Genomic DNA, 13208 nt, shown 5'->3' on the forward strand with positions numbered 1-13208 from the left:
TGGATGGCTTAAAATAGCAGAAATTATTTGTTTCACAGGCTAGAAGTCCAAATTAGGGTATCAAAGTTGTTGATTCCCTTTGAGGACACTGAGAGAGAAAATGTTCTATTCTCTCCCTAGCTTCTGGTAGTGCCAGGCTACAATGTCACAAGGCATTCTTTCCCTATCTCCTTATATCTAGGTATCTTTTATAGGAGCTCGGTAGCTCCTTGGAAACCCTATGGGGCAGTTTTACTCTCTCCTGTAGGGCTGCTATGAGTTGGAATAGATTAATGGCAAAAGGGTTTAGTCATATAGGATTAGGACTCACCCTAATCTAGTAAGAACTCAATGTAACTATATCTGCAATGATCCTATTTCCAAATAAAGTCACACTCACAGGTACCAGAGGTTAAGATTTCAACATATCTTCTGAGGAGATGAAATTCAATACATAAATATGTAAATGTTACATTAGTGACAAAGTTTGATTTTTGAATATTAAATCAGTGTTGCATCCGTTGGATAAACTCCACTTAAACCAAAAAACAAAAACAAATCCAGTGCCCTCGAGTAGATTCCAACTCATAGTGACCCTATAGGACAGAGTAGAACTGCCCCACTTAGTCATATTATAATACCCTTTTGTATACCGCAGGTTTTGATTAATTAATTATTTAAAGGACTTTTTTTTTCACATATGTTCATAGGAGGTATTTGTCATTTTGTTTCCTTATGTCATCTTTGCTTGGTTTTCACAACAGTGTAACGCTAGCCTCGTAATACGAGATGGTATGTCTTTCTTCATGCTTTACTTTCTGCAACAGTTTTTGTAGGAATTGGTATTCTCTTTGAAATGTTTGAAAAAAAATCATGAAAACATTCACTAATGTCTGGAATTTCCTGTATGAAGGTAATTTTAATTATAAATTCTATATATTCAACAGATACTGAGCTATTCAGATTTTCTTATTAAGTTTTTGTATTTGCTGTCTTTTATACAATTTATTCATTTTACCTTAGTCTTTCTATTTACTGAAATAAAGTTGCTAACAACTTTTGCCTTTTTCTGTTAAACTTTTGAAATAGTTAGTATTATTCCTGATATTGATAATTTCAGTTATGGATTGAATTGTGTTCCCCCAAAATATGTGTTGTATATCCTAACCTCTGCGCCTGTAGTTAGAATCCCATTTGGAAATGGGTTGTTGTGTTAATGAGGCAGGATTCCTGTAGGGTGTATCTTGAGTCAAAGTCTTTACAGATATAAAAGAGATTTAACAAGTAAGGTGGCAAGCAGAGATAGGGGAAAATAGATGACAAGCCACATGGAGATATTCATGGAACCAGGAAAGGGAAGCTGAAGAGGCAAGAACATTCCTCCAGAGTTAACGGAGAGAGAAAGCCTTTCCCTAGAGCCAGCACACTGAATTTAGACTTCTAGTCTCCTTGTTGTTGTTAGGTATTGTTGAGTCCGTTCCCACTCATAGCGACCCTATGCACAACAGAAGGAAACACTGCCCAGTCCTGCGCCATCCTTACAATCATTGTTATGCTTGAGCCCATTGTTGCAGTCACTTTGTCAATCCAACTTGTTGAGGGTCTTCCTCTTTTCTGCTGACCCTGTTCTCTGCCAAGCATGATGTCCTTCTCCAGGGACTGATCCCTCCTGAGAAGATGACCAAAGTGTATAAGATGCAGTCTTGCCATCCTTGCTTCTAAGGAGCATTCTGGTTGTACTTCTTCCAAGACAGATTTGTTCATTCTTTTGGTAGTCCATGGCATATTCAATATTCTTCTCCGACACCACAGTTCAAAGGCATCAAGTCTTCTTTGGTCTTCCTTACTCATTGTCCAGCTTTCACATGCATATGATGCGATTGAAAATACCATGGCTTAGGTCAGGCGCACCTTAGCCTTCAAGGTGACATCTTTGCTCTTCAACACTTTAAAGAGGTCCTTTACAGCAGATTTACCCAATGCAATGTGTCTTTTGATTTCTTGACTGCTGCTTCCATGGGTGTGGATTGTGGATCCAAGTAAAATGAAATCCTTGACAACTTCAATCTTTTCTCCATTTATCATGATGTTGCTCATTGGTCCAGTTGTGAGGATTTTTGTTTTCTTTATGTTGAGGTGCAATCCATACTGAAGGCTGTGGCCTTTGATCTTCATTAGTAAGTGCTTCAAGTCCTTTTCCCTTTCAGTAAGCAAGGTTCTGTCATCTGCATAATGCAGGCTGTTAATGAGTCTTCCTCCAATCCTGATGCCCTGTTCTTCTTCATATAGTCCTGCTTTTCGTATTATTTGCTCAGCATACAGATTGAGTAGGTATGGTGAAAGAATACAACCCTGGTGCACACCTTTCCTGACTTTAAACCAACCAGTATCCCCTTGTTCTGTCTGAACAACTGACTCTTGATCTATGTAAAGGCTCCTCATGAGCACAATTAAGTGTTCTGGAAGCCCTACTCTTCTAGTCTCCTAACTGTGAGAAAATAAATTTCTGTTTGTTGAAAACACCCACTTGTGGTATTTCTATTATAGCAGCATTAGATAACTAAGACGATTTGTATATATGTTAAAGTCACCCAATGTCACCTATGCTCATAGAGAATATAGGTTTGTCATTGATAAATTTGTCTATTTTTTTTCAAAGAATCATCAGTTGGTTTCATTGTTTTCTGTTTTTTTTTGTTGTTTGTTTTATATATGATTGATTTGTTTTCGTTGTTATCACTTCCTAACTTCTACTTACTTTTGGTTTAATTTGCTATTCTTTGTACAACCTATTTGTGTAAGCACTCATTAAGATAACTTCAAAATCAAAAGTGATTGATAGATACAATGCAATTCCAATCCAAATTGCAACAACATTTTTTAATGAGATGGGGAAATAAATCACCAACTTCATATGGAAGGGAAAGAGGCCTGGATAAGTAAAACACTACCGGAAAAAAAAAAAAAAATGGGAGGCTTCATTCTACCTGATTTTAGAACATATTATACAGCCACAATAGTCAAAACAGCCTGGTACTGGTACAACAACGGATACATAGACCAATGGAACAGAATTGAGAATCCGTACATAAATCCATCCACATATGAGCAGCTGATATTTGACAAAGGTCCAAAGTCAGTAAGATGGGGAAAAGACAGTCTCTTTAACAAATGGTCCTGGTATAACTGGATATCCATCTGAAAAAAAATTAAACAAGACCTGAACCTCACACCATGCACAAAAACTAACTCAAAATGGATCAAAGGCCTGAAGATAAAATCTAAAATGATAAAGATCATGGAAGAAAAAAGAGGGACAATGCTAGGAGCCCTAATACATGGCATAAACAGTATACAAAACATTACTAACAATGCACAAATGCCAGAATTAACAGGGAGCTCATAAAAATCAAATGCCTATGCTTTTCCAAAGACTTCACCAAGAGAGTAAAAAAATTACCTACAGGCTGGGAAAAAGTTTTGAGCTATGACATATCCGATCAGCATCTGATCTCTAAAACCACTGCAAAAACTCAACAACAAAAAGGCAAATAACCCAATTTAAAAATGGGCAAAGGATATGAACAGGCACTTCATCAAAGAAGACATTCAGGCAGCTAACAGATACATAAGGAAATGCTCACGATCATTAGCTATTAGAGAAATGCAAATCAAAACTACAATGAGATTCCATCTCACTCCAACAAGGCTGACATTAATCCAAAAAACACAAAATAATAAATATTGGAGAGGTTGTGGAGAGACTGAAACACTTATACACTGCTGGTGGGAAAGTAAAATGTTACAACCATTTTGGAAATCAATTGGAGGCTTCCTGAAAAAACTAGAAAGAGAACTACCATATGATCCAGCAATCCCACTCTTTGGAACATATCCTAGAGAAATAAGAGTGTTTAGACCAATAGATATATGCACACCCATTTTCACTGTAGCACTATTTACCAAAGCAAAAAATGAAAGCAACCAAGATGCCCATCAATGGATGAATTGATAAATAAATTCCGGTATATTCACACAATGGAATACTATGCAGTGATTAAGAACAATGAATCTGTGAAACATTTCATAACATGGAGGAATCTGGAAGGCATTATGCTGAGTGAAATTAGCCAGTGGTGAAAGGACAAATATTGTAAGAGACTATTATTATAAGAACTCAATAAATAGTTTAAACACAGAAGAAAATATTCTTTGATGGTTATCAGGGTGCAGAGGGAAGGAGAGGGGTACTCACTAATTAGACAGTAGACAAGAACTAATTTAGGTGAAGGAAAAGAGAACATACAATACAGGAGAGGTGAGCACAACTGGACTAAACCAAAAGCAAAGAAGTTTTCTGAATAAACGAAAAGCTTCAAAAGACAGAGTAGCGGGGGTGGGGGTCTCGGGATCATGGTATCAGTGGACATCTAGGTCAATTGGCGTAATAAAATCTATTAAGAAAACATTCTGCATCCCACTTTGAGGAGTGGCGTCTGAAATCTTAAATGCTAGCAAGCAGCCATCTAAGATGCATCAGTTGGTCTCAACACATCTAAAGCAAAGGAGTATGAAGAACACCAAAGATAAAAAAAAAAAAAATAAAAAAGATACAAGGTGATTATTAGTCCAAGAGACAGAAAGGGCCACATAAATCAGAAATTACATTAGTCTGAGACCAGAAGAACTAGGTGGTTCCTGGCTACAACCGATGGCTGTCCTGACAGGGAACACAACGGACAATCCCTGATGGAACAGAATAGTGGGATGCAGACCTCAAATTCTTCTCATTAAAAGACCAGATATAATGGTCTGACTGAGGCTAGAAGGATCTCGGAGGTCATGGTCCCCAGACCTTCTTTTACCCCAAGAGTGGAACCATTCCCAAAGCCAACTCTTCAGACATGAATTGAACTGGACTATAAGATAGAAAGTGATACTGGTAAAGAGTGAGCTTCTTGGCTCAAGTAGACACATGAGTCTATGTAAGCAGCTCCTGCCTGGAGAGGAGATGAGAAGGCAGAGGGGTACAGAAGCTGGCTGAATGGACATGGGGAATGCAGAGTGTAGAGGAGTGTGTCTCATTAGGGAGAAAGCAACTAGAAGGACATAGCAAGGTGTGTACAAATATTTGTATGAGAGACTGACTTGATTTGTAAACTTTCACTTAAAGCACTGTAAAAAAAAAAAAAACTTCAAAATAAATGATGCAAAAAGTAAGAGACTGAAAGAAAATAGATGATTCTGCAAATATATTTGGAAATTCCAATAAATCTATCACATCATTTTGTCAAACAAATGGATAGAAAATTAGAAAAGATATAGAATATTTCAACAACACTATCAACCAATTTGACCAAATTAATGAATTCCTATAAAGTCCATCTAACAACACCAAAACATGAATTCTTTTAAGTGTACATGTAATACGTATCAAAAGATACTATATGCTGGACTATTAAAAATATATATATATTTATATATATATATATATGTTTATAAGGACTACATTTGTAAAGCCTCTTCTTTGACCTCACGGGAACTGAATTAGAAGTCAGCAGGACATAGATACCTGGAAAATCCTTAAATATTGTGGAATCAATGAACACACTTCTAAAGAACCCATTTTTCTTTTAGTCTTGAGAATTTGAACATATTGATAGTTAGCTTAAAGCCAATTCCAGCTAATGACTTCTTTTCCATTTCTTCTGCTATTTCTATTGGATGATCTTCCCCTGTACTTTCGGTTACACATTTTTTTCTACTTGGCGTACCAAGTAATTTTTGATTGGGGATTAAGCATTGTAATCTTCAGAATCTGGATTTTTTGTCTACTTTTTAAAAAAGTACTGTGTTTGTTCTAGTAAAAAGTTAAGTTAATAATATCAATGTTATCCTTCATTCTTAATTATTTTATTCTATTACCCTGTGCTGTAATTAGATCGGGAGTTTCTGGGTGGTGCAAATATTTAACATGGTTAGTTGCCATCCTATTTATCTAATGCTGCTATAACAGAAATACCACAAATGGTTGGCTTTAACAAGAAGACATTTATTTTCTCACAGTTTAGGAGGCTGAAAGTCCAAATTCAAGACGCTGGCTCTAGGAGAAGGCTTTCTCTCTCTGTTGGCTCTGGAGGAATGTCCTTGTTTCTTTGAGCTTCTGTTCCTGGCCAAACTTGATGCTGCTTGGCATCTCTCTTCCTTCGTCTCTACTTGTTTAATCTGCTCTTTTTACATTTTGTAAGAGATAGACTCAAGGAAGATCCTACTCTAATCCTGTCCTATTAACATAACAAAGGTAACCTATTCTCAAATGGGATTATAACCATAGGCATAGAGGTTAAGGTTTGCAACACATATTTTGGGGGCACAAAATTTAATCCAAACAGTTGGTAACTGAATGTTTAGAGATTCAAGTTCCCCTAAAGGCACTTCAGAGAAGAAGACTGGCAGTCTACTTCTGAAAAATTAGACTTTGAAAACCTTATGGAGTTCTACTCTGACACACATGGGGTTGCCATGAAGTGGAGGCTGTCTTGACAGCAGCTAACAACAACAAGCCTTAAATTTAGAGATAGTTTAGATCTATTACTAAGGTGTGGCTTTTTTGAGATCCCTACTGAATATCCCACGTTCTCACAGAGGATTCTCTAATCTTGCTAGTTAGAGTTCAAATTTCTGTTTTATTTGGGCTCTGGGAATTATTTAGTATAGAGTTAATATTGGTCATTCATTGTTTGGCTTCACGGGTAGTTCTTCTCTACACAAAGGCAGCTTCAGCTGACTATATTCAGCAAAGACTGTACATGACCCTGATGCAGGTTCCTGGGATTCTCATTCAGCATAGATCTCTCTGAAATTGTGTCCTCTAATTTCCAGGTACCTAGAGCCTCTTTGACTCCCACTCATCTGTCAGTTTGTTGTACTGTGGGGGCTTGTGTGTTGCTGTGATGCTGGGAGTTATGCCACCTATATTCAGATACCAGCAGGGTCACCCATGGTGGACAGGTTTCAGCTGAGCTTCCAGGCTAAGACAGACTAGGAAGAAGGACCCAGTGGCCTACTTCTGAAAAGAATTAGCCAGTGAACACCTAGTGAATAGAAGCTGAACACTGTCTGATATAGTGCTGAAAGATGAGCTCTGCAGGTTGGAAGGCACTCAAAATACAACTGAGGAAGAGCTGCCTCCTCAAAGTAGAGTCAACCTTACCAACATGGGTGGAGTCAGGTTTTAGGATCTTCATTTGCTGATGTGGCATGACTCAAAATAAGAAGAAACAGCTGCAAACATCCATTAATAATTGGAACCTGGAATGTATGAAGTATGAATCTAGGAAAATTGGGAATCATCAAAAATGAAATGGAACACATAAAGGTCAATATTCTAGGCATTAGTGAGCTGAAATGGACTGGTATTGGTCATTCTGAATTGGAGAATCATATGGTCTACTATGCCAGGAACAACTTGAAGAGGAATGGCATTGCATTCATCCTCAAAAAAGAACATTTCAAGATCTATCCTGAAGTACAATACTGTCAGCGATAGGATAATATCCATACGCCTCCAAGGAAGACCAGTTAATATGACTACTATTCAAATTTGCACACCAACCACTAAGGCCAAAGATGAAGCAACTGAAGATTTTTACCAACTTCTGCAGTTTGAATTTGCTTGAACATACAGTTGGGATGCACTGATAATTACTGGTGATTGGAATGGGAAAGTTGAAAACAAAGAAAAAGGACTGGTAGTTGGAAAATATGGCCTTGGCGATAGAAACTATGCCAGAGATCCAATGACTGAATTTTGAAAGACCAGTGAATTCTTCATTGCAAATATCTTTTTTCACCAACTATTCAATGGACTTCTTCAGATGGAATACACAGGAATCAAATCAAGTAAATCTGTGGAACGAGACGATGGAAAAGCTCAATATCATCAGTCAGAACAAGGCCAAGGGTGGACTACAGATCAGACCACCAATTACTCCTATGGAAGCTCAAATTTAAACTGAAGAAAATTAGAACAAGTCTACGAAAGCCAAAGAATGACCTTGAGTATATCTCACCTGAATTTAGAGACTGTCTCAAGAATAGATTTGACACGTTGAACACTAATGACTGAAGGCCAGATGAGTTGTGGAATGACATCAAGGACATCATACATGAAAAAAGCAAGAGGTTATTAAGAAGACAGGAGGGAAAAAAAAGACCTAAAGGATGTTAGAAGAGGCTCTGAAACTTGCTGTTGAGCGTTGAGTAGCTAAAGTAAAAGGAAACAAATGTTGAAGTAAAAGCGTTGAACAGAAGATTTCAAGGGGCAGCTTGAGAAGACCAAGTAAACTATTATGATGACATGTGCAGAGACCCGGAGATAGAAAACCAAAAGGGAAGGACATGCCCAGCATTTCTCAAGCTGAAAGAACTGAAGAAATAACGCAAGCCTTGAGTTGCAAACTGAAGGGTTCTATGGGGAAAATATTAAACGACACAAGAAGCATCAAAAGAAGATGGAAGGAATACACAGAATCACTATACCAAAAAGAATTGGTCGACATCAACCATTTCAGGAGGTAACATATGATCAGGAACCAATGGTGATGAAGGAAGAAGTCCAACTGCACTGAAGGCATGGTGAAAAACAAGGTTCTGGGAACTGAAGGAATATCAGTTGAGATGTTTCAACAAATGGATGCAGTGCTGGAAGTGCTCACTCATCTATGCCAAGAAATTTGGAACACAGCTACCCAGCCAACTGACTGAAAGAGATCCCTATCTATGCCTATTCCCAAGAAAGGTGATCCAACTGAATTCAGAAATTATTGAATAATATCATTAATATCACATGGAAGCAAAATTTTGCTGAAGATCATTCAAAAGCAGCTGCAGCAGTATATTGACTGGGAACTGCCAGAAATTCAAGCCTGATTTAGAAGAGGACATGGAACCAGGGATATCATTGCTGATGTCAGATGGATCCTGACTGAAAGCAGAGAATACCAGAAAGATGTTTTCCTGTGTTTTATTGACTATACAAAGGCATTTGACCATGTGGATTATAACAAATTATGGATAACATTGTGGGGAATGGGCATTCCAGAACACTTAGTTGTGCTCATGAGTAATCTGTACATAGATAAAAAGGCAGTTGTTTGAACAGAACAAGGGGATCCCGCGTGGTAAGTTAGGAAAGGTGTGTATCAGGTTTGTATCATTTCACCATACCTATTCAACCTGTATGGTGAGCAAATAATCCGAGAAGCTGGACTATATGAAGAAGAACAGGGCATCAGAATGTTGGAAGATTTATACGTTATGCAGATGACTCAACCTTGCTTGCTGAAATTGAGGAAGACTTGAAGTACTTGAAATTCTTTCTGATGAAGAGGAAAGACCAGAGCCTTCAGTATGGATTAAACCTCTACATAAGGAAAACAAAAATCCTCACAACTGGGCCAATAAGCAACATCATGATAAATGGAGAGGAGATTGAGGTTCTCAAGGATTTCATTTTACTTGGATCCACAATCAACACCCATGGAAGCAGCAGTCAAGAAATAAAAAATGCATTGCATTGGGCAAATCGGCTGCAAAAGACCTTTTTAAAGTGTTGAAAAGCAAGGATGTCACCATGAGGACTAAGACACATCTGACCCAAGCCATGATGTTTTCAATTGCCTAACATGCATGTGGGAGCTGGACAATTAATAGGGAAGACCGAAGAAGAATTGATGCTTTTGAATTGTGGTGTTGGAGAAGAATAGTGAATATACCATGGAGTGTCAAAAGAAGAAACAAATCTGTCTTCGAAGAGGTACAACCAGAATGCTCCTCAGAAGGAAAGATGGCAAGACTAGGTCTCACAGACTTTGGACATGTTATCAGGAGGGATCAGTCCCTGGAGAAGGACATCATGTTTTATAAAGTAGAAGGTCAGTGAAAAAGAGGAAGACCCTCGACAAGAGGGATTGACACAGTGGCTGCAACAATGGTTTCAAACGCAACAACTGTGAGCATGGCACAGGATCGGGCAGTGTTTCGTTCTGTTGTGCATAGAGTCGCTATGAGTCGAAACTGACTCGATGGCACCTAACAACAACAGCAAGCCTCTTTGAAAGCTGATCTCTGTCTTCACCATTCAGAAAGACCCTATGGGTCCCCTTCACTGTAACCCAAAATGGCCCTCTAGGTAGAAAACTGGGATACTTTTAGAGCACACTTTGTAGGTTTCTCTTCTAACATAAATCACAGATCTGAACTGTGCCCACGTCTGAAAGCAGTTGTTTCAAAGGGCTTGTCTAGCTATAGTTATTTACAATATGTGAATAATTCAGGTTCCAATCTCTCCAATATGATCAGAAGCACAATTCACAGACAGCTTAAATAAAATATAAAATAAATATGAAATTCTAATAAAGTAAGATATTTTCTAATCAGAACATAAACACGTGAAGGATGAAGGAAATTTATTTTTGTCCCACAGATGCCAAAGGAGAATTAGATAACATTTAAGGAAATATAGTTATTAATACTGGGAAAGCTATATGAGGCAAGTGGCCAAATTTGATTCTTTGCAAATCACAAAACCCAGTCTTCAACAGATTTGCCTTTGTTGCAGCATTCACTCTGAAATTTTCCCCTTCAGTTTATCATTCCTTTTGATACTCCCCATTTTGGTTCAATGTTATTCACTTTGAGATCCCTTTACATTTTCATTCTCTTTGACACCTAGCCTTATATTAGTCATCCTTTTAAATCTAGTCTCAATTTTTTGTTTTAAAAATGTTAAAATGACATGCCTAGCAAAGAAATTTTTTTTCGAACGGTTTGGTTTTATGTCCTCGTTTGAAATTTGACTCCTGGGACACATGGTAAAGAATGGAGTTTACTAACAAAAGCATGACTCTACATTACTGAAATAAATCCATATTTTTCTTGACAATGTTCACCGTATTTATAAATTTGCACTTAATCGACTTGATAGCAGCAGGTTTTTTCTTTTTTTTTTTTGGCTTATTTATTACTTTATGACTTATAAATAATTTACATATAAATATATATTTCTGAATCATTCCATAATTGTTCATCCAAATTATTTCACATACTTGTATTGTTTAGCTAAAAGCTCACTTTGAAATTAAATAAATAAAATAAAACTATTTTCCTCTGGCAATTCCTTTCTTATTATAATTGAAATTTAAAATACCATTAAAATTATGTTTATTTTCATTTTGATTTTATGTTACTTCTCCATATAGTATATTAATCAATAGTCTAGGCCTATTTAATACAGTTTTATGCATTTGAAAATTTTATTTCCTGTATTTTCAAATGATTGGCTCATGCATACATATGCATATATAGATTTGACATTGTGCATTGTAACTTTCCCATATTAATTATGTTCGTCCACAAAGGATATGAAGTCTATGGATCCACTTTTAAATTATAAGCTGCTGTAAAAATGCAGTTTTTGAACATTAAAGGAATTGCAGTTGAAATCCAGCCCTTGTGGTGTAGTCATTAAAGCCCTTGGCTGTTTACCGAAAGGTGTTTGGTTCAAACCCACCAGTCACTGCACAGGACAAGGATGTGGCGATCTGCTTCCGTATATATAGTTACAGTTTTGGAAACCCTCTGGGGCGGTTCTACTCTATCCTATAGGGTCAATATGAGACTGAACGGGTTTTTAACTTAAATTAGAATTATGTGACTATAGATATTTGGGATCATATTCTGGAAAATAAAGTTATTTCATCTAACTCTGAAAGAACAACATTCAAAAGCATATATATTTAGAAAGATCTGGGTGATATTCATGTAAACATTGCAGGGAAATGTAACACTTGCCACATTTTTGTTTTTGGTGATTCTTTGTTTCTTATCACCTAACAGGACTGAAATTATGGAGCAAAGAAAATGTTGTCTGACCTTAAAAAAATACAAGCTTATCTTGAGCACAATATGACATGATTGAAACTTTAAAAGTAGGCACTGGAAAAAATAAACAAATAAAACTCATGTTGATAGTCTTATTTAATTAAAAAAAAAAAAAAGTAACCAAAGAAAGTAAGTAAATTGAAAAATTAGCTTCACTGTACACTTTCTCTAATTATATTTGAAATAAATACCACATTTTAGGAAAGGTAATGTCAAAATTTTGTTGCCAATATACCCATTATTTCCTTAAGTTTTCTTGGAGTTGAAGAGGGCATAAATGGTAAGGGAATAAGACTACTTTTTATTCTCAGCAAGTATTTATTGACTATTACGTAGTAGGTGTTCTGCTAAACACTGGGTTACGGAGATCTTGAAAAATCACAGTATTTGAAGGTCAAAATTATCTAAAAAAAAAAGGAGAATATTTTCAATAAATTAGAGCTAATCAATATTTATAGAAATGACTTTTTTTTACTTTTTCTTTTTTTTAATCTTATTTTTTCATTCTTTGGTTTTAAATTTTACCTTACCTATAAGAACAAATAGTATTGGTATATATTAGATTTTGGAGACTCAATATTAGATGACTTCTTATATTTTATTGCTTTTTAATAACTTATGATCTGTGAGACTTTTGTTATACAGGTCTATTTTATATTTTTCTGTATACACTGGGGAATAACCAAAAGTTATATCCTCATATACACAATCAGACAGAAAACAACTCTATGTGACTCTTATGTGCCTTTTCTCCTAGTTAGTATTATATAACCTTTACTAAAAAAGTCTTGCATTTGTGTGTGTTTTGGGGAATTGTTACATAGTTTTCTCTTAGTGCTACAAAATAAAAAGGCTATGGTATAAAAATATTTTAAGCTGTACCTTGATTCATATTTTTTCTAAACGTTTTCTTTTAAATAATTCCTTATCTTGCTCTTCTCTAACCACATGTTTTAATCCATAATAAGTTTTCATGATTTGTAGATTTGAAAGATGTTGTGTTTCTTGACCTAAATTTGGAGTCCCAGTGTGTGCATGCAATTAATATGCTAGGCTGCTAACCTAAATCCTGGAGGTTTGAGTCCACCCAGAGGCACCTCAGAAGAAAGGCCTGGTGATCTCCTTCCAAATAAATCAGCCATTGGAAACCTTAAGGAGGGCACTTCTACTCTGAGAGACATAGGGCTACCATAACTTAGAATTGATTGAGCAGGGGAAGCTTCCTTTTTCAACTAAACCTAAGTCTCCCAATTTTAACACATACTTTATTGGAATTAGATGCTGCA

The sequence above is a fragment of the Elephas maximus genome, chromosome 18, assembly GCF_024166365.1.
Source record: "Elephas maximus indicus isolate mEleMax1 chromosome 18, mEleMax1 primary haplotype, whole genome shotgun sequence".
Classification (NCBI taxonomy): domain Eukaryota; kingdom Metazoa; phylum Chordata; class Mammalia; order Proboscidea; family Elephantidae; genus Elephas; species Elephas maximus.